The 22,098-nt window shown below is 37.6% G+C and overlaps 1 long non-coding RNA gene across 1 annotated transcript; it reads right to left on the bottom strand.

Moving 5' to 3' along the window:
* Nucleotides 1-659: 659 nt before the first annotated feature.
* LOC108700651 lies at nucleotides 660-21,258 on the bottom strand. The gene is made up of 4 exons (XR_005963831.1): nucleotides 20,971-21,258; nucleotides 19,950-20,003; nucleotides 1,316-1,397; nucleotides 660-1,001 (listed from the first exon to the last, which is right to left on the bottom strand). It is a non-coding gene; the product is annotated as an uncharacterized LOC108700651 (long non-coding RNA).
* Between the last annotated feature and the right edge of the window lie 840 nt (nucleotides 21,259-22,098).

Genomic DNA, 22,098 nt, shown 5'->3' with positions numbered 1-22,098 from the left:
ATCGTATTGCAGATGAGGATGAAGGAATTCCGCAGACTTTTTACAAAAGACATCTGCGAACTCCGTGTAGACTGTCGGCAAGGACTGAAGTTTCGTCAATCAGATGGTCACACGGTGGAGAGGAGTAGCAGGTAAACTTTTTTTTGGCAAAATGGACTCCAACGAGAGATCTGATTGGAGGCCCAATCAATGGAGGGATTTTGCAGATGGCGCCCGGGTAACCCCAACACCACAGGAACGGAGGGGCAGGTAATAATCAGGAACGATAATTTCTCCTTATGTAAAGTCCCAACCTGCACAGGTAATTTCCCGGTTGTCATTGAGATTATCTCAGACGTTAATGGTCTGTAATCAATTGAAGATTGACGATGCCTCAATCACATTCCCATAACTGGAGTTTTCCGGCATATCTGTGCACCAATGAAGACTTCCAAACATATTTAAAATCAAATTGGGCAAATTATCTGGATGACAATATTAACCATTGGGACAATGCACAGATACTATGTGCTGCGGCAAAGTCAGTATTACGAGGACAGATTACCTCATATGTAATTAAACAGAAAAAGAGCTATAATGAAAAATATAACCTTCTACAAAAACAGCTAACACAATATTAAACAGCTTTTAAAAAAAACATACAGGCAAGAAGATAAAAATAAATATAAAGGAGCAAAGATACTCTTTGACACTTTATTAACAGAAAAAGTACATATGGCAATGAGTAATACAACAAACAAATTTTACAGATACGGTAACAAATCAGGGAAATTATTGGCACAGTTAGCTAAAAGACAAACATGCAACACTTACATACATAAGATTAAAACAAAAGACGGATGGACACATGATCCACAACATTTTAGAAACATATTGACTGAACTTTTTCGAAAGTTCTATGAAGCATCAGAAGATGACCCACAAGACGGCCTTCAATTCCTACAGGAAGCAAAAATTCCTCCAAAAATTAATGGCCCAAGAACATGACATTCTAGATGCACCTGTAACAGAAAAAGAAATATTACACACATTTGCATACCTAAAAAATGGGAAATCATCAGGGCCAGATGGCCTCTCAGCAGAGTTTTACAAAAATTTTCACTTGATATAACACCAAGTCTAGCCACCTTATACAATGACACCCTGCGAGGTAAACCACTATGGCATGAAGCAAATGTAGCCAGAATAATACTACTTCCTAAAGAAGGCAGAGACCCACCAAATGCAAATTAGGCCAATATCACTCTTGAATCAAGATCTGAAAATACTAAAACTAAAATAATGACAGACTACATATATCACCTACAATACTTACCGAACATCCAGTGGGATTCCTCAAACACCGTCACCCAGTTCAAGCTCTTCAGAAAATAATAACAGCAGTTTATTACAGTAACCTAGAGAAAAGAAAACATGGAATGTGAATAAACAAAGCGGTCACGGACAGATGTGGACAAAGCCTTCAATAGGATATCACATACACATTTACACCACTTACTCAAATTTCAACACTTTCGTATCCACATATTCAATTTATACAAAACCTTTTACTCCCCACCAGCGACATTCTTAACAGTCAATAACACCAACTCTGACAGATTCACCATTAGTAGAGGTAAACGCCAAGGATGCCCACTATCACCTCTCTTATTTAATGTAGCCACTGCTAAGACGTATATTAAAAACACACAACTATATGGCATACAAATAGGTCAAACAATTCTAAAAGTAACAGCTTTCTACTATGACATATTACTCTTCCTTGGTCAACCAAAAACAGATGTTCTTATAATTTTACAAATCATTCAAAGATTTTGCAGAATAGCAGGCTTTCAAATTAATCTAGATAAATCAGAGGCACTACAATTACACCACTCTGAACTAACAGACTGGCTCCCACATTTCCCCTTCAAAAAAACAAAACAAAATACCTAGGAATCAAGATACTTTCACACTACAAATATATATATGCATTAAACATAAGGAAAACAATAGATACAATACAACACAACAATTGATACATTTTAATCTAACTGGGTAGAATACATTTTATAAAAATGATTCTGTTTCCTAAACTTTTATAACCACTACAGATGCTACCCTATTATATTAAACCTACAGATCAAAAAAGACTAAACTATTTATTCAGAACATTTATTTGGAAAAGAAAGCACCCTAGAATAAGCCTTTTCAAAATTACAACAACCCAAAAACCTAGAAGAAACCAACCTTCCCAACATCACAGAATATAATGAAGCATCACTCCTCCGATATGCAGGGGACTTGTTCCTTAATAGGAATTTATATGCAACGACATTATTAGATCACTGATAATTATTCCCTCAACTATTTGCTTCATACTCCAATACATAATATTCCATAATATTCCATTTATCTCGCATTCCTACAATATAATCCTATATTTTTCAACACATTCGAAGCATGGCAAACAGTCAGAAAGAAACATAACATATCCTTACACACATCCCCATATTTATCCTGGATAGAAAATAATAACTTCCCAACAGGCATACAAAATCCCATTCTTTCTCAATGGAGGAAAAATGGTTTACAAAACCTTTACGACATAATAGATGATAGTTTCTCAAATTTTATCTCAAACACAACTGTCAGAAAAAGTCCCATTTACAACACCATCCATTTTTTTAAGACTATAAATTATTCATTTTGCAACTCATGCAATAAAACAACTAACAGATAGGGACAAAAACAATTCACTTAACACAATCTGGAAAAACAAAAATATAAAACAAACAACCTCACAAATATATCAAACTATTAGAACATTAATTGAAACAGAAAATGAAAAAAGATTGACCTTCACATGGACAACTGAGATTCCAAATACCACAATATCAGACATCCTAAAGCAACACACAAATACTATGAAACTACTCCCAGCAAGCAGATATCAAGAAATGTTTCTCAAAATTCTCCACCTTACTCCGATTAGACAACATACAATGGGAAATCTCTCCTCCGCTCCCCTAAAGCTAACCTAGTTCATAATCTACGGCCTTGCACCTCACTCCAAACTTTTTGGCAGGAGGGGGTTTTGTATGGGACACAGGTAACCGGAAAACCTTTACAAAAACAATTAGAATGGGCTTTATTTAGCAACACTACATCAAATACACAACTAACAAAAGCAGAAAAAAAACTTGATTGGAAGACTAGCAGCAGCAGCTAGGAAAACAATACTTCAACAATGGCATTTAAAACAGAAATATTATTATTTTACAATACTAAATAAAAACAAGTTTTTTTTTAAAAAAAAAAGTTGTCTTGGTCCTGTTTTAGGGTTCACTCTACTAAAGATATTTGCAGAAATACAATTAATCTTATTACACTAGTGTGACCTAGTTTCATTTATTTTGTATGTTTCCCTCCAGTTTATTTCAAACTCTTAACCTGTCCACCACCAAAGCTGAACTACAACTGCCAGTATCCTCTGCAATCATTTTGCAAATCCTCATCAGTATGTTGCAAAATCAGGCATTGCTTCTTTACCAAAGTAATTACTTTGGCTGTATTTGCACAAAACATTGGTATATGTGCACTACTATAGTAATATTATTTATATAGCATTTATTTATGGAGGACACGCAGGTATCATTGAAACATTCTCAGACAGCTGTTCCACATTTGCACTTATCCATGGTATGACCTGGGTTATGGTTGCGTTGCATGAACACATTCGGTTAGCAGAACTCCTTTGTAGTCCCCTCCCTAAAAAAACTTAAATCTCTAAGCCAGGAAAGCAGTTATATTGACTAACTTAAATGGCACAGGGATTCCCTGTGACATTTCCACATCCATAACAAGTCTCCAGGCATCTATACATGAACCAGACTGTCCTACATTCTGCTGAGTGTGTTCAATTGCTTGATCAGTTCTGTGTACCCAACGCAGAGCTTTTTGCCACAACCTAAAAGGCTCTCTCTCTTATCCTTATACTTTGATTTAGCAATTTGCCACACGAGCAAGTATAAAACAAATCCATTTCCTTGTTTTTTATAGGGACCATGTTCAATCCAATTCCTGGCTGTGTGGTAGAGATGCCAATGAAACCCCACCTCGAGTTTACCAGCAAAATATCTGCACAGTGTTTATATAATATATATCTGGAACGGTCTAAATCCTAAGACGGACGAATGGCTAGTGTCAGAGGGTTGATATTTGTCACCCCCGCCCTCTATGACGCCATAACGCTATAGGGCCCAAGGCAGGATGGACTATAAGGGCTAATGGTCTACTGTGGACAATGGTCACTCTTATAGCTTATACTAGGCCATACAAACAAAAGATCATCACTCTGTTACTTAAATTCCAGAGTGTCAGCATAACGCCAGCCTGTCTGGTGGGGCCCCTTTTTGCAGAAGTGCTGCTCAAATTACTGGAAATACCACAATGGCCTTGGTTAGCCAATAGCTGATTGCGAGGTTGTGGACCGTTGGAGCTAGGCACAGTATGTTACAACATTCTTTTGATAACATGTAAGACTAAGTAAATCATTTAGACATTAATTGTACAAGGAGGAGTCAGACTATGTATGGTATTTCCGTGAACCCTTTTGTCACAATTACTGTAAATGCCTTCTGAAAGCTATATAACGCCTGGACCAAGAGGTGGGTCTTTGGTAAATCCTTGGGTGACATTCTGTGTGTTAATCCAACAGTTTACCCAGACAAAACTGTTATGTTGTATTATGTATGAATAAATTGCCTGACTATTACTAAAGGTTTTCCTTTACTGAGTTTTGTCTTACACGAGGTCAAAATGGTACTACTAAAAATACCATCATATGGTGACCCGCCGACTGTGATCCAGTTTTTTCCAGTAATTTTTTTCAGGCAATGGAGGGCTCCAGGCTGTGTGCTACTGGAGTGTACCCGAGGAGCTTTGCTCCCGGATGTCTGTAGTGTACCCGTGGATATTTCTTCTCCCGGACGGTTTTCCTTGGAGCTTTACTCCCGGATGGTTGATTCACGCGCGTAAGTGCCCCTGGGTGGGGCATATATGTTTTTTCTAACTTCTTCTTTTTGCCTATTGTTTTGTTAATTGTTGTGTTAATCAGCTGAAATTATCTGCCATTCATGATAGGAATCCGTAGTTTCCTTCCTGTTTTTGTATTTTGTACGTCTCTTATTCCTTATCATGAAGTGTAGTCTAAAACATCTTGAAATAGAAATTACACGTGTACTGTATGTTGTTTGATGAATGCAAAAGGATCCATGAATGTTGAATGTTTGCCTAGCCGAGTGCGTGAATAACTTTAGTGTAACTGTCATCTGTGTGATGGTGTACATGAGAGAATTTGTGGCTCTATCTCAGAGTCTGCTTGCTGTTTAGGAGTTTTTCTGCGGTTCCTGTTTATGGGGCGACCTAGCAGGCCAGAAATACGGAAAACTAGATTTTCTGAAGGAAATTCTGTAGAGTGTGAAGTGTGAATCACTTTCCTGTCCGTTTGAATTGTCAGATGAAAAATGAGAGCCATACAAACATCTAGGTGTTGTCCATCTGCAACTTCAAACCTATTTTCTCCCTTTCCACTCAATTGTAAGCCTGTTCTAAATTACAGAGAAAAGTATAACATCATTTTTTCCTGCAGGTGACTCCAGTTTATATGTCTGTTTGTTTGCCCTGTTTGTTTTATAAACCAATGTTAATAGCTCGCTGCTAAGCTTTTTTGCATCCTACAGGTCTGTTAGAGCATATTTTGAATGTAATACTTGTGTGTATGTTAGAAAGAAAAGGACTTGACTTGACTTGACGGTTATATGACTTTGATGTGTCTGTAATGAATATGTTTACCTTACTGTTTTTGGTTCTCTTTAATGTTTATATGTTTTCATAGGTACCTCTTGTAATATAATATTTGTTCTATGTGTCTGTCACTAAAATATTGTCATTTTGTCTTAGACTATCATGTCACTATTCGTATCTTATCCTTACATTGTCTTCTTTGTTATTATTCTCGTAGTAACATTAGTTCTCTTGTGTATTTCTGTTTGTGAATGGGTTACTCGTGAATAAGGTTAATTCACTCCACTTGTCTTTCTTGTGTTAACAGAAATATTAGTGTTGTCTCTTTAAATGTTCTCTGTTATAGTTTTTTGTCTCAAACTAACCTTACTTCTCTTTTTTATCTTTATGTGTCAGATTGATAACTGTTTTCTAAGGGTATTATGTTTGATTTGTGATCTGAAGAAAAGAAAAAAAACATGTTCCATCAGTTTAGAATATCTAACAATCCTCCTAGATATGCTAGTTGAGTGCCCAAAACATTTTAAGTTTCAAAGCCTTTATTAAGTGTCACAGTGGAGGGGACAAGACTGCGTTTTCCTGGCCAGAAGGCGATAGTATTCTTCCCTCACAACTTGAAATTCTACTGTGACAGATAAAGGATACGTGTAAGAGTAAATATTTTACTATACAAATTGCATGCTATTAGATCTAGCGGGCTTATGCCAACCAATGGAAAATGATATTTCTCACATATACTTCAGCTGAGACATTACACCTATTCTCTGCTCCTTGCTCAGCAAACTTAGATCCAGTCCTTTATATGGATACTAAGGAGCAATTAAATGCCATTTAAATGTGCCTATTGGCAACCTTAGAGTGACACCGGGTTACACAATCTTAGAACTTTTGGTTCCACAGACGGTGCAGCCCCAGTAATGAAGATTCTTATTGAGCTAATGGTCCAGAATGTTTTAAGCTTATTAACAGTAGTACTACCCCTGAATATTCTGAAGACAAACGTCCTGACGACCAAATAAATCAGGATCAGTTGTTTCACACTGAAGTACTTAATGGTGCATTAGACTTCCAGCACCCTTTAGAGGAAATCTAATTCATAGTCCAAACAATAACAAGTAGGATTCTATTTGCTGGTACTGTCATAAAAACTACATTTCCCAGAATCCTCCGTTGCACGATATTTCAGATGCTCAACTTCTCTCACTGTTTTGTAACTTCCTCTTTTGTCAGCCCGCTGGCTCAGGAACTTTTAACCACAGCATATTTTTAACTTTACCATTTCATACTCATCTGTATTTTTTTTTTCTGTATCTCCTGCATCTGGATCTTTTTCACCAACATGAAGGTAAACTTGACGCAGTTTGATTCTATACCCGATTCACTCATTGGTACAGGTTAAATTATTTTCATTATTCTCTAGACAGATGTGAATCTATTATTTCATATTATTGTACTGCATTTGCAGTACAACAAGAGGGGAGTATTATATTGTGGGTTATGTTGTTGTTACTATTTTTTCTAATTAAATAAGCTTCAGTTCATAAAAATGCAGCTTATGTGCTTGTGCCGCTGCTAAAAAAAAAAAAAAAAGAAAAAATTCTCCCGTAATCTTTGCACTTGTGTATCTTGCATCACAAGTCTGCAAGTGTAAGAAAATGCAGAAGTGACTTCGATTTATTGTTGATTTTGTCTGATAACCAGTAATTTCACTACCAAATTTGTAGAAATAAATGATGCTACTAAAATGGGTCTATGTCATTCTCATTTAGGCTAAAAATATAAGAATATATATATAAATATATATAAAGGTACAAGAGAGAACTTGTTAAATGTTTTTCCTGGTTATGATTAATCAATATTATTTTGTTATAAGAAGGAAACAGTACAGGTTGTATTTGATAGTTTACACAATTACATTTTCAATTCTGTTACAAATTTGCAAATGACACTGATATTAAGTGGAGTTGTGTCTTTGTACCATCCCACTTCCAACAACACAATTACTGGCAGCATTTGGTTGGATTTACTCCCAGCTGTCCTGTCAATTCTCCGCAACAATCCTATCAGGTGTTGTGGACTTTCTCCATTTGAATTAACCACAAGAAAACGAACGTCCTTCACTCATATCATAAATGTACAACCACTTCTCATTACTGACAGTTCATACAGTGGTTTCATTAGAGTTCTTTAGCTAGTACACTAGATTAGTCAGTATTATCAGAACACCAGATATTGTCACATTGTCTCTTTGTTTCCAGGTTGGTGATCTGAGCAAAATTCCATCAGTAGCTGTTGAGATTATTCCAATCCATTCCAAATAGAACAACTATCATTGATCCCACCACTCATTGAAAGAAACTCTGCATGCATACAAAGAGCCATTTCAAAGTTTGCCATTCATATCTGTGATGCCTTTACATTTTTGCCTATCCTAATATCGAAACTATGGACTGATTATGAACTCTTAAAAAAAAAAAAAAAAACTGTATAGAGACTGCTGCATTGACTGAATACAAGTGACTGTTGAATATTTCTTCATATGCTTATCCACAGCCGTGATGTCTCTCTGATTGGACTTTCCCCTATAATGAACTGATGGACTGATATTGAAACGGGTTAATTTTAAGTTTTCAATTCATACAGTATTGAATGTGATAAAGTTAAATTGTGTACAATTTATAAGAACAATGGGATGTGATAATGTAACATTTTCTCTATATGTTTAGTTTTAGATTAGTTATGAAAACAACAAAGGTAAAATTGTATCTGTTTAAAAATGTTTTAGAAGGGAAGTTTCCTGTAATTACTTATTATTGTATTATTGCCCCAGGTCCTCAGCTCTATATGTAGCCGGTTGTGTGTAAACAGCACTGATGTAGAAAAAAAGAGAGAAAAAAAAATGATAGACCCCATAATAATAGAACTCTGTCATGTGCTAATATTAGTATTGAGTAGAGTCTAGATTCCAAGACTAGTCCCGCCCATAATGTTAAATCTATAAAAAAAATATAAATCTTATCACCGTCATAAACTAAGATCTATAGTTAGTATAGATATGGGTATATAGAATTTGTGTGAAAGTAGAGAGGGGTGTATGTATGGATGTTTGGTTTTCATTTGGAGGGGTTGAACTTGATGGACTTTGTCTTTTTTTCAACCCAATTTAACTATGTAACTATAAACATAGAGGTTGTTCAAATAAATAGAGTAGCTGACCAAAATAGTATGATTTTAGATTAGCATGTGTTTTGATAGGAAAAAGAAGGTTGTACTCATATTGTTTCTGAAATGTTTGTTGAATGTCATATAGTCAAAGTTTTAGAGCTGCAACAATAAGTGTAATCTTTTTATAGAACAATTCAGTTATTCCAAATGATTAGGTAAAATTTTATAGCTGGTTAAACAACTCCATTGGAAGTTTCATTAAGTCTATCCATGTCATCCTAGCATTAATACTTGGTCTATATTTCTCTGTTAGAATTTGTGATATAAGTACCTCCCCCCAACTTCTGCTCTCATTTGATTTACATCTATAAGATAAAGCTTTTCTCAGCCGTATGTGGGGAGGTTTGAAAGAAAGAAAGAATAATTTTTTACTTTTCAATAGTACTGAAATCAGTATTATTTTACAATATCAGTATTATCTTACTCAGGATGATTATTACTATGTCTCATTATCTCTATGCAATGATTTCCTTTTATTATCTCTCTGTAATTCTTTATTTTGCTTTATTTTGAAACCCAAGTTCACTATAATCATATATTTGCTTAAATCTTAGGCTACATGTTATATTCAGACAGCTCTTGCTTCATTGTGCGGTTCCAGCGGTCCCTAGTCAAGTTAGTTCCTCAAAAACAGGAAATACCTCTAGCCCTCTAGCTTCCTGTTTTCTTTGTTTTCACTCATTACAGCTTTTCAGCTGCACTTCTGTACTGGTGCTGACATGACGCTGAACTGTAACTCACAGTAGCGCACACCACTGTCCCAATTATAATAGACCTCCCTTGGTACTGGGGGTCCTCTCAGCACTCTTACTGTGCCTGTAATATACTAATGTGAAACATCTTTAAATGTTTCAAGAGAGAAATGTTTATATAATATATATCTGGAACGATCTAAATCCTAAGCGGACGAATGGCTAGTGTCAGAGGGTTGATATTTGTCACCCCCGCCCTCTATGACGCCATAACGCTAAAGGGCCCAAGGCAGGATGGACTATAAGGGCTAATGGTCTACTGTGGACAATGGTCACTCATATAGCTTATACTAGGCCATACAAACAAAAGATCATCACTCTGTTACTTAAATTCCAGAGTGTCAACATAACGCCAGCCTGTCTGGTGGGGCCCCTTTTTGCAGAAGTGCTGCTCAAATTACTGGAAATACCACAATGGCCTTGGTTAGCCAATAGCTGATTGCGAGGTTGTGGACCGTTGGAGCTAGGCACAGTATGTTACAACATTCTTTTGATAACATGTAAGACTAAGTAAATCATTTAGAAATTAATTGTACAAGGAGGAGTCAGACTATGTATGGTATTTCCGTGAACCCTTTTGTCACAATTACTGTAAATGCCTTCTGAAAGCTATATAACGCCTGGACCAAGAGGTGGGTCTTTGGTAAGTCCTTGGGTGACATTCTGTGTGTTACTCCAACAGCTTACCCAGACAAAACTGTTATGTTGTATTATGTATGAATAAATTGCCTGACTATTACTAAAGGTTTTCCTTTACTGAGTTTTGTCTTACACGAGGTCAAAATGGTACTACTAAAAATACCATCAACAGGGAGCTGTAAGTCCCATCATCCCTATGGTAGGGAGTCATTATAGGGTTCATCTGAGCAGGGGGTACAGATCTGCACATGTTCATTTAAAGTGGATAATTATCATCCTAATGGAGCTAGTTGATGTTTTTGTTTGAACATGCTGGCAAGACCCATTGATATATTAGAGACTAATGGTCCCTAGTTTCCCCACAATGCCATAAAGATACTCAGAGTGAACATACCAGTCTGATTAAACTATTTCTACTATTCAACTCAGCAGCGTTTCTAGAGGGGGGCGGGCCCTGGTGCGTGATGCGCAGCCGGGCCCCGCCCACCTCCATACGGCGCGCTGCCGGGGGGCCCGCTCGCACCCCCTGCTCCCCCGGTAGTTCCGCCACTGATTCAACTGGAAAAGTGGTGTCTCACTGGCAGAAACTATAATTCACCTGAAACTAAGATTGCCCTGAGAAACAGAATGCAATTAGCACTTGCTAACAATGACCCTTCCGTTATGAGCAATCTGCAAGGTTTGTGGTTCCTGTGTGATTAATGTGTATAAGAAACGAATCCGCACACACACTGATTAATGCAGTCGGGGAATATCCCCTTTTATTCAGCCACCAAACATCAACGTTTCGGGGGGGAACACCGGAACACCCACCCCATCTGATTACACCCTCCAGATACACTGCGCAGGGGTCTTGCAAAGAACGACACAGTAGGCTCGTGTGTTACAAAGCAAGTTCCGATTTATTAGGGTTACAGCAGTTGCTTATATAGCCAATATGACGTGTTACAAAGGTATGCCTTAGCCTAAGGGAAAATGAGTTGTGTGTGTCTGCAGAAAGAAACAATGTAGAAGTTGTGAGACTGGGGTGTGATAAGAAGAGATAAGAAGAGAAAAGAAACATATTCGCCCAAGGGCATTGGGGCTGCTCAGGCCAGCTGGGGAGTACTTGCCATATAAGCATGTTTTGCACAAAGAAGTTTGAGCAAGGACAGAAGTTTCAAGGATAGAAGTTAACCCTTTCACATAGTAGTATATATATATGCATTGAAGCCTCATAATCCACTATCTTGGCACATTTTAGAGAGATGGATTAAAGAGTATAGTGCACAAATATAATATTCTGCAGCAAATGTGAAACAATTTAGGAATATATAGTGAGCATATACAGTAATTATTGCCTTGAGATTTAGGATACCACACTACAACACTGGGGATTCTTTGGAGTTTAACAGAGTCTCAGTTAGTTTTTGCACTTCTTGATTCTGGCAACAAAACTAAAAGGGTATAAAGAGAAAAATGACCTTTAGATACCTGAACATTGGCTCCTGCATCAGAACTTGCTACTGAACTTCTTGTTCAGTTTTTATACAAGCACTTGCAGCCACTTTTTGGGCACCATAAAATAAAATGACAGAAAAAAAAAATTGAGGGCTAAAATTCTGTCTCAATGTCTCTCCCCGTTAAAAAGTCTGAGCACAAAGTTTGGTTTGTATTAACCACCATATATTATGGTGAAATAACCATGGAAGAGACTCTAAAATGCTAGGGCATCATTAGGTTATCTTGGGCCAGAAACGTACTGCCAAGCTCAGGCCTTTCACATTCAAGTAAAAGATAGACAGCATTGATGGATTATGGCCTTATCAAATGAAATCATAGACAGGTGTCCTGTATAGGAGAAAAGAAGAAAAGTATCCCCGTCTTCTTAATCAGAAAAGTTACAAAAGAATATATATTATCACTGTGTGATCTGTTTTCAGTTAAACCATTAAAAATCTTGAAAAAAGTTGATAGCCAGCAACAAATAACAACTATTAATCTGTCACGTGATCCAATATCTATGAATTCCCTCTTTTTATTTCATTAATTGATCCCACAAAGTGCTAGTGCTTAACCTCAATAAGTTAACATTAAATAGAGTAAAACTAAAACACAATTAATTTTCCTTTTAATTATTGTGTATATTAGGTAAATTCTAACTCATGAATAATTCATTTAACATTAATTGATAATTTACTAACAACCCACTAAAACACCAATAAGATGGTAAAGTGCCACCAAATGTGATCAATTCACATATAAATTACTTAAAGTGCAATAATGAACATCTCTGATTCCAAGAAAAAATAGGAAAAGGAAATTGGTAGAATGGTGAAGTCCCGTATTGTCTAGCTGACACTTTTAATAAAGGCACTTTTGCAGCAGAACCTCTGCGCTGTTTTGTATCGACACCTATTACTTTTGAACCACTATTACTGGCTTTGGATGGAAGCAAGGTGCGGCGATACTTAAATCAAATCACGGAGGAATAAGTACCAGTTCTTTACAATTTACTACTTGTCTAAAAAACACACAAATTCCAGAGCACTTATAGTGAAAACAGTAAACAAGAATACAGATGAGGAATCTCCTATAATCTGAGCAGAGAGAAGTGCCCAGATCACTATAAAAAAACGTTTTTGTAAAAAGAACCCCCCAAGTTTTTATCTAAAATTGGTATAAACCAGTAAGAATGGCAAGCCAACGCGCGTTTCGCAAAATTGCTTTTTCAAGGCTGTGTGTGCTGCCACGGACGCCAAATATTTATAATCTTTCAAACATGCACCGGCGTCGTTACGCCGGCGTCTTTATGCATGCTTATGCTCAGCGTAATGACGCTGCCATTTGCGCCCGCGTCTTTCCGCGTGCTTACGTTCAGCGCAATGACGCTGCCAAAATACGCCGGCGTCATTACGCATATCGCAATGACGTCTTGTGTGTAATGATGCGTTCAGTGACAGCCTTGCTATAATCATTATAGAAAAACTTAGTCTGACTTCTAGGGAATATTGTTATTAGTGGGAATTAATTAGACTGAACTGTTAAAATATATCTTTATTAATTGCATTACAAATGTTAAAAATGTAAAATGACCGTAATCTTAATTTGAACGAATTAACTCTCCGTTATTAAAGGAAATTCTTTTTATATACCCGTTGATTATGCAGTATAAGAATTGTTAGTAGTAATATTAATTTGTACAACAAACTCCTAACTGGTTGTTGTAAAAACTAATATTACTACTAACAATTCTTATAATAGAATTGAGACCACAGTTCCAGAAGCACTGACTTCTCCTCCTTTGTGGGGTCCCGCAGTTAGTAAAACAATCAGCTAGACAATACGGGACTTCTCCACCATTCTACCAATTTCCTTTTCCTACCTTTTCTTGGAATCAGAGATGTTCATAATTGCACTTTAAGTAATTTATATGTGAATTGATCACATTTGGTGGCACTTTACCATCCTTATTGGTGTTTTAGTGGGTTGTTAGTAAATTATCAATTAATGTTAAATGAATTATTCATGAGTTAGAATTTACCTAATATACACAATAATTAAAAGGAAAATTAATTGTGTTTTAGTTTTACTCTATTTAATGTTAACTTATTGAGGTTAAGCACTAGCACTTTGTGGGATCAATTAATGAAATAAAAAGAGGGAATTCATAGATATTGGATCACGTGACAGATTAATAGTTGTTTTTTGTTGCTGGCTATCAACTTTTTTCAAGATTTTTAATGGTTTAACTGAAAACAGATCACACAGTGATAATATATATTCTTTTGTAACTTTTCTGATTAAGAAGACGGGGATACTTTTCTTCTTTTCTCCTATACAAAATTAAATACTGACGGAAGTCAGATCCCCTCCTCTTGGTCAATTTTTTATATATCTGAAGTTAGATCATTCTTTTTTTTTTATTGAGACAGGTGTCCTGGTTACAACCAGAAGCACATAAGATGATGGGCAATGCACTAACCTGTTCAATTCCTCTTATTTAAAAGAAAAACAAAACAAAAAAAAATAATGGTGCTAAGTAGTGTGAAAAACTTACCGTTCCATGCTTCATTAATGCTCAGACAATGTGGCATGGAAAGAGTTGCCTTTAGATAATGATGTTTTCTCCTCAGGATTCCATACCTTCATCACCTTAGCTGCTATAAATTGTTAATCATCATCACATTGATGAAATCTTGATCACTATAACTCCTATCAAAAGTTGTCAAAACAGTCAAAGTAGTCAAAATATTGGACAGCTGGCTGTGTCTGTCCACCATTTTGGTTCATGGTCCACAACATATATAACTAAGTACCGCCATCTCTCCAAAAAATCATTCAGTGTTTATAGTATGAGGATGCAGAACCTTTTTATTTATCTAAATATTTTCAATAGACATTAGAATGAGATGGTGAATATGATGATGTGAGCCAATTAGTTTATTATTTTAGATTCTAAGAAGCTCAGGAATATAACTAAAAGTGTCTGGATTCTACAGTAAAAATGGTCTTAAGGTCCCCCTTCCTAAAAAAAAACCTTAGGAAGATGACTTATTTGCGTCAGACACTGTACAGTATATGATGTATTAAGAATATGCATTAGTCAGTATTTCAGCCAGCCCTTATAAATGTCCATCCTCCACCCCAGCATCTGAGTTTGCATCTCTAATATCACATAACGCCATATTTTTGCAAGATCTTCACTTACTACAGAGAATGCTTATTTTTCTAGTCTCGACTAGACACAAGGAGCAGTTATAGCAAAATAACAGACCTGAAGGCAGTGCCCCAGCAGTGGCTGATACCCCGAAGTCCTACTATATCCTAAACATGAAGGTTTGCACACTATTTGATCAGTTGACAGGTATGAACATAGTTGTCTATCACCACCCTACATACTGTATAAAGAATACTGTCAGGGGTGATCCAGGGGCTGCTGCCGTTTGAGGCAGCATTGGAGCGGGTCAAAGGGGGGGGCAGCATTGCTAGTAGGGATGCACGGAATCCAGGATTCGGTTCGTGATTCGGCCTTTTTCAGCAGGATTTGGAATCCTAATTTGCATATGCAAATTAGGGCGGGAGGGAAATTGCGTGACTTTTTGTCACAAAACCAGGAAGTAAAAAATGTTTTCCCCTTCCCACCCCTAATTTGCATATGCAAATTAGGATTCGGATTCGGTTCGGTATTCGGCTGAATCTTCCGCAAAGGATTCGGGGGTTCGGCCAAATCCAAAATAGTGGATTCGGTGCATCCCTAATTGCTAGTGCAGTGAGCGTAATAGAGCTCTCTGCACTAGCAGAGCCTAATTTCCTGGTTTAACCAGGATATTCATATGTTAAAGTTACAAGAGGAAGCTTTTTGCCACCCCTTGTAATTGGCGGCTCACTGCCTGAGGAAAGGTTCTCATCTTGCCTCATGGCAGGAGCACCCCCTTCGTAATTCAGGCAGCAGCGAACAGCCAGTTACCAGTAACTTTAAGAGACAAATTTCCTGGTTTTTACAAAGAAATTCAGCTCTATTGCGCTCACTGAACTAGCAATGCTGCCTCCCTTTGACCCGCTCTAACACTCATTTTTAGGGGTTGTTGCCTCAGGCAGCAGCAGCCTCTGGTTTGCCCCTGCTGCCCTGAATACTGTTATTTGTCTGGCTGTGTATGCCTGCAGTATGCAGACTTCAAATATTATATATGTGTAAGAAAGTCCCCTCTGACACTTCCATCATCATTTGACACCCTTCCAAAATATACTCTTTAAAGGGATGCATATGGAGGCATGTTGCTTAATTGAGTAGTAATACGTAATGTTGCTTAATTGTGTAGTAATAAGTAATATAATAGTAAAAGTAAAGTAAAAGTAATAGCTGTACCACTTAATTTTCCTATTGACGGCAATACTGTTGCTATAGCAATATAGGTATGGGACCTGTTATCCATTATGCTTGGGACCTGGGGTTTTATGGATAATAAATCTTTATGTAATCTGGATGTCCATACCTTAAATCTACTAGAAAATCATGTAAACATGAAATAAACCTAATAGGCTGGTTTTGCTTCCAATAAAGATTAATTATATCTTAGTTGGGATCAAGTACAAGGTACTGTGTTAATATTACAGATAAAAAAGAAATCATTTTAAAGAAATTGTATTATTTAGATAAAATTACATATATGGGAGATAGTCTTTTCATAATCCGTGCTTTCTGGATAATGGCTTTCCGGATAATGGATCCTATACCTGTATTTACTTATGGCCTGTATGAGTGCTGCTGCTATTGCATTCTGGAGTCTTCCTCGGTAGATACAAACTCCATGACACCTCCTAGTCACATGCAAATGTACAGAGAAGGAAAGTTTTGTTTACACTTCAAGTTATGCCATCTTACAGGAAATCCTACTCATATAGATCATTTGAATATTTAAACATTAAGTGCCCAAACTTGTGTTTCCTTTTTTCATTCCCTATCCAAAATTTTTAGACCCACCATGGCACCACTGACCTATTTGACCTATTAAATAATCCATTGCAAATCCTCTAGCTATGTAAATACAGTCAATTATCAGACCAGTTGGGAAAAAGGATCAAACCAAGGATTCAAACACATGCCAACTACTATATATGACAAAATGTGAATTAGTGGGAAAGAGAGTAGCAATGAGTCTTCTTTCAGAAAAGAGCAAAACCATAAATGGTGTCACATGGGAAGTGCTGCTTTTTTTTAAAAAAAAAAAAAAAAAAAGGATTTCACTGGCATTTGAAGGCAGGTGCAAGCAGGGATATACTGTAACCCATTTTTGGCCAATCCCCTGGTGCCAAAGTGGTACATCACAATATTTACATGACTTAGGTCCTGAGTCCCCTTTGCTAGGTGAAAGGGTACTGGGAATTCTTCTCTCTGGCAGTGCCTCTACCTAATGGGATCCCGGAATACACCTGAGGATAGTCCCATTGGGCATAACATGAAACACACACTTTAACATATAAAAAACATAACTTTATATAAGGAAAGTGTAATTTAAAGGGAAAGTAAAACACATTTACATAACATCAACTATAACCCACTCCCATGGGAACCTATGGCAGTCCATTTCCTGGCCCCACCATGCCAGGCAAAGTCCTGCAACTCCTTTGGCAGACAAAGAGTCTCAGTCCCTTTCCCCCAAAGAGCACAATAGGTTCCAAGTAGCAATAGCAGCCCAAAATACCTTTCCCTCTGGTTAGGTACTGGCTCCCTCATGGCAGGCATCAACAACAGCCTGTGTCATAAACAGAACCCATCCTGGATCATCTCTTTTTCTACCCTCCCCAGGGCACACCTTAACCTGGGGATTCACACAGATGGGTAGGCTCATCCAGAGCTGGAGCAGGCATCCACAGCGATGAATCCATTCCATGAAGCACATGCAGCTTGCTTGATCCTCCATTCATAGCTCCCAGCACTGTCTATAGCACGAGCACACTTGCTAAATCCAAAGCAGAGGTACAGCTCCCAGCACTATCCATAGCGTGAGCACAAAAGATGTACAGCAAAACTCCAAACCGGCATGGTTGAGCTTTCCTTTTGGAGTACCCTGCATCGAACTATCGAACTCCCTTTTAACCCCTTACATCTTTGCATGAGTTCTGTCCACCTCCTACATGAAAGTGAAAGTAGGAATCCTCCAGCAGTAATGGCTCCGAGCACATGGCAATCTCCTTTTATAGGGCACAGCGACACCTTGTGGCTGATTTTGGGATCAGCCATGTTGCACCAATCCAAGAGCTCTGTCCTTGGAAACTCTAGGAGACCCTGTATCCACCAAGGGTATTGTAGGGTCCCTACAATACCCTTGCGTTTTATTAGCAGAAAGTGCTACTTTTATCCCTGTCATGATGAAATTCTGTAGTAATAATAAGATCACATTTGCTAAAGGTACCAAACAACCTTCCCTGTGTCAGAACCTCAGAAAGCAGCCATATAGACCATCTCCCATAGAGCTCATTATAAGCAAATAGTTCACATTTTTTAAAATGATTTTATTTTTCTCTGGACCTTGTACTTGATGGGAACTAAATTGCAGGAATCCTTATTGGTGGCTAAACAATCCTATTGGTTGTATTTCACGTTTCAATGATCTACGGTAGATCTTAAGGTAACACAATTGGTAACATAATTATGGAAAGATCCATTAACTGGAAAACCCCAGGTTCCAAGCATTCCAAGATACAATACCTATAATTAAAAAACAAAGCAGACTTTTTTTGCTGGAAATCATATTTTATTTAAGTTGTACCTTAAGGTGTAAGCTCTACTGGAATAGTGACTAATGTGAATGAAATATGAGATCTTAATTTTAGTGCACCACACAATATGCAAAGTGCAAAACTCTGCAATCTGCCTTTTTGTTGCACCTTGTGTACTGCGTGGCACAGTTTGCAAATAGCCATAGGATTCTGCTCTCCATTTCAAAGCGCAGTGACCTGTACTTACTGTATTAAGCGGCAGGCAGGTAGAGACACATAAGTGTCTCCTCTCCCTACCTACCCACTACCTTGTGTGTTATTCACAGGCGCAGTCTGCATCAGGGGCTCTTGCACTTGTACTCTTGGGGTTTGTAAATTATCCCGTCCCCAACAATCTCTATTAAGTACTGTGTGAATGTGTCAGTGCTTTATTAATAAAGGATAATAATAGTTAAATAAATGAGCTTTATGACTAGGGGCAGGAAGATTGCAGAGATGTAACTCCTTCTCTCCTGCTATTAACTTCAGGTTTCCTATGTGTTGTTGTTGGGCTGAGTATGGGAGAACATATTTAGGCCTGTAAAGTCCCTGCTATGACATATTACTATTAGGCCAATTCTCGTGTTAGAAACTTGTCACGTCAGTTCAGCCTTAATATGTGCTAAGTGAGCATTACATTATGAAACAAATTAGTTTAGAAATGGTCATTTTGTTTCCTTGATAGTAGAATTTGAGGATCCCTTCAGGCTGCATTCATTAGTCACATTGGAGATCTTTGCAAATGGGCAACTAAAATGGATATATTACTGTTTCTGTGCAGAAGAAGTATTTTGGGACAGAAAAAAAGTGAGCCCTAAATGCATGTTAGATCAGCTTTCCAGCAAATAGAACAAGAAAGCGATGAATTTCAGTCCAAAGCAGTGGGTTGCTGCAAAATCAGTGCTTTATTCGACACAACATGTTTCGAGCTAGGCTCTTTGTCAAGTGTAATACAAAAAGGCACCACACAACCCTATATAGTTTAAACCACACCCATCATTAGTAGTAATCGGATGCAGGTTATTGCTGTTATTATGGGGTCAGCCTGACCCCATTCGAAAAAAGTTATACAGACAATTTACAAAGTCCCATAATGTGTAGACAAGTTTCATATTAATCACAGCACGAAACATAACTGTGCATTTCCAAATCCATAACGTGGACAGTGAATCTGTAAATATGACATAATAAAAATTACTTTAAAACGCTTAAAAACAATTACCTGGGTAGCCTACCCTGAGCGAGCTACATTTAATCATAGGACATCAAACGATATCTCAATATCTGTAATAGAAACATTCTTACCCTTAAGTAGAGAATTTCACATTCATAATATTAGTCAATAAGTATCCATTTTATCTGGAAGGGAAAAGATCAAAAAATGTATCAAAAGGATAACTGAATATGTTACAAGGTATAAATAGTGTAAATTTCACAAGAAGCTGCTAATACTCCAGTGTTCATTTAAACCAGGGGTGTCCAAACTTTTTTCACCAAGGGCCATATGCGGTAAAATATACAAACAGCCGGGCCACTCACTGTGGACACGCCCATTTTGTGGCCACACCCCCTGATTACCATGTTCATTTTACAAATTTTAAATAAGTAACACACACATACAAACACACACACAGATACACACACACACAGTGACACACATACAGATACACACACACACACACACATACAGTGACACACACACAGTGAAACACATACATATAGTAACACACACAGACACACACACACATACAGACAGATACACATACACACACACACACAGTGACACATACAGACAGACACACACACATACAGTGACACACACACACACACACACACACAGTGACACACACACACACAGTGAAACACATACATATAGTAACACACACAGACACACACACACATACAGACAGACACACACACACATACAGTGACACACACACAGTGACACACACACACACAGTGACACACACACACACACAGTGACACACACACACACAGTGAAACACATACATATAGTAACACACACAGACACACACATACAGACACACACACAATGACATACACACACACACAGTGACACATACAGACAGACACACACACATACAGTGAGGCACACAAACATACAGTGACACACACACACACACACACACACACACAGTGAAACACATACAGACAGATATACACACACACACACACAGTGGCACACATACAGACAGACACACACACAGTAACTCACACACTCGATCTGTAACTGACTCCCTTGCCCGACTGCAGCCTCACTAAATCCACCCCTCCCCCAAGCCAAGCACCGAACAGTTTTACTCACAGTTCATGAGAACAAGCAGGAACTCCAGGCCAGGTTAGGCAGCAGTTGGAGCCATGCTTTCAGTTTGTTTACTGGCTCCCCCTCCCTCCCCGCACTACACTAAACTCCAGTCACGGGGAGGGGAGGGCGGAGTTTAGGACAAGCTTCTGTAGCTTCTGTGAAGCACTGTAGGTTCCGCCCCTCAATGACGCCGTGGTAGGAAACTTTTTTTTTATGGATGCTGAGAGGGGGGAGGGATTTCTGCACGCTGCGGGCCAATTAAAAATGGATATCGGGCCGCATTTGGCCCGCGGGCCGTAGTTTGGACACCCCTGATTTAAACCTTCTGGATGTAAACTGTTCAATTTTTTAATCCACTTTGCTTCTTCTTGAAGTAGTAATTTAAGCATATTGCCCCCTCTTTGTGGTTTACAAATCACTTCTATCACTTGCCATTTGAGCTGTGATAAATTGTGTTTAAAAGAAGAGAAATGTCTTGAAATGGGCGTATCTGTTTGATATTTGCTTCATTGGACGGAGGCTTAGTGATTGAACAGTCTGGTCGAATCCACTCTATTCTGTCCAGCTTTCCAGCAGTATGGCTAAAGAAAGCCTTTGAAGTAATGTACTGTTATAGAAAGCAATTAATGACATAAAACAGTTATGGGGTAATTATATCATTGGGTTAGAAAGTAGGAGATCAAATCTTTGTACCTATTAGGCTGTCCTTACAATAACATTTTAGCTTTATTTATATATATATACATATATATATATATATATATATATATATATATATATATATATATATATATATATATATTTGCATTTGATATCTGAATGTTATCTTTTACTTTTTATATCCGGATGTGATCTATTACCTTTTAAATCATTTAAAAATTGGCTTTGGAAATAACTGTTTACTCTTTTGTATCCTCCTAATTGACTGTTTTATCTGTTTTTTTTTCAAGGCCTTGGCACTTGGTGGGTTAAATGAGTGCTTGAGACACACTATTGAACTATGTATGTTGTCAGGAATTTTCCTTAGTGGAATATGAGAATGCAATAGCTCACAGTGTCTCTTCTGTGACCAGCTGCTAAATGCCATTGAGAGGAAAATGCCTTTAATGTAATGCCTACCATGATGCA

The sequence above is a fragment of the Xenopus laevis genome, chromosome 8S, assembly GCF_017654675.1.
Source record: "Xenopus laevis strain J_2021 chromosome 8S, Xenopus_laevis_v10.1, whole genome shotgun sequence".
In the NCBI taxonomy this organism is placed as follows: domain Eukaryota; kingdom Metazoa; phylum Chordata; class Amphibia; order Anura; family Pipidae; genus Xenopus; species Xenopus laevis.
Note: the sequence above shows the minus strand (reverse complement) of the source record. Positions and strands in the feature narration are given on the sequence as shown.